This window comes from Dysidea avara, chromosome 15, assembly GCF_963678975.1.
Source record: "Dysidea avara chromosome 15, odDysAvar1.4, whole genome shotgun sequence".
Classification (NCBI taxonomy): domain Eukaryota; kingdom Metazoa; phylum Porifera; class Demospongiae; order Dictyoceratida; family Dysideidae; genus Dysidea; species Dysidea avara.
The window spans coordinates 10,356,015-10,357,908 of NC_089286.1; the positions used below are offsets into that span (position 1 = coordinate 10,356,015).

Sequence of the window (1,894 nt, forward strand, 5' to 3'; positions counted from 1 at the left end):
CCGCGATGATCAAAAATTCCAGATGCGTGTGTTTAAGATGATGCTGTCAGGATCTTATTCCCATTATTCTCATCCGCCACCAGGATATCAACAGTAACCAATGATTACATGGTGAGCACTGAACAGTTGTAACATATTCATGATTCTATACAATGCTGTTGTGATGATGTATATTCATGTACCATATATATATATGTGCAATCAACATTGAATACATGTCATGAAAAAATTAATTAATATGACACATATGTTGTTGTGAACTGATCATGTGAGTATATTATACATAGTACATACAGTATGTTGTACACTGATTATCATCCTGATAGGTGCTGTACTAGTGCATTTCCAACTGATCTAGCATCAGATGTGGACATAGTTCTAGCAGTTGAATCATACAGTGAAAATGTGGTTGATCATTTCTCCTAACTTCATCCAACCAGTTGTCAACAAATGCCTCTCCATATACTTCACACATATTATGAAGTATGCAGTATGCTGTTATTATTGTAGGAATGTTATCAATATCAGCATCCAGACGTTTGGATACACGACGCCATCTAGCCTTCAGTCAGCCAAAAACATTCTCCACTACAATGCGAGCTCTGCAGATATGGTAGTTGAATGTTCTTTGTTCTGCAGACAAACTACTATTATGAGGAAATGGTTTCATTAGCCATGTAAGTATAGGATAGGCAGAGTCTCCGATGAGATACAGCGGCACTTCCGTGCCTCCAATTGACTGTTCGGTATCTAAAAGTAGCCTGCTGTTTACACCCAGTTTGTACAAGGAGGAATGTGCAACATGCGTGTATCATGCACACTACCAGCTGCAGGCCACCCTATGTACACGTCTAGAAACCTGTACAGGAAATCCACTACAGCCTGAGTAACCACTGAATAAAATCCTTTCCAATTATAATAATTGGTATGGTTCATTGCAGGAGCTGATATTGGTATGTGACAGCCATCTATTGCTCCACAGCATTGTGGCACCCCCCATGTTCTCTGAAATCTATCAACCACTTGCTTTACTTTGTCACTCTTTGGAAAACTAATATATGCCTTGAGTAATACATCTACAATTGCTGTACACATTCCATGTACAAAAAGAAATGCTGTACGTGCTACTCCAAATAAATGTCCAATACTTCGGTATTCCATTGGTGTTGCCAAATACCACAATGTAATAGCAACTTGTTTTTCCACTGATATGGGTTGGCGCAGACATGTACTTCTCTTCTCAATGGATGGTAGTACTCTATTACAGAGGTAAGGGAACGTCTGCTTACTCATTCTAAAATTCTCAAGCCAGTGTGTATTCATAGATGTTATAGAAAGCCATACATATTAACAAGTTTACATTAGATATTACCTTGGTAAAGTCCAGATGTCTCTTTCAGCAAGTAGTAATGTTGAAAGTGTAGCTCTGGCTGTGCTGGCTATGATATAGGCGATGGGTGTGTTGAGTTCTGGTTTCTTTTCCTCTTTAATGATGCAGAAAACTGCAGTACTGCTATATCCCTTCGTTGTTGGCACGCGTGGTTGGTCACGCTCGAATAAAATTAATGTAAACATGCACCCATAAAAGTTCTGTCATGGTTTATACAAGTGTGGTTTCTAATTGCGCCTAGTGTAAACGCCTAGTGTAAATGCAGTATTATTAAAGCTATAACTAAAATATGTGACCGGATCTGCGAAAACAGGACATAATCACATTTTTTTTCGAATTCCTGTTTATTAAATATTTATAATCTACTTAGCCAAGTGTACCCTCTGGCAACGTTTCGGTTTTATTTGCCAATAACTTTGGGAGTTACAGCCCTACAAAGTAGCACCAACAGAAAAATCGATTTGTACAGCAAGTATAGGGAAAATAAATTACAGGCGCTTACAA

General features: G+C 38.4%; 1 pseudogene; it reads right to left on the bottom strand.

The window, feature by feature from the left end:
- Positions 1–334: 334 nt before the first annotated feature.
- LOC136245268 (uncharacterized) lies at positions 335–1,293 on the bottom strand (annotated as a pseudogene).
- Positions 1,294–1,894: the final 601 nt, after the last annotated feature.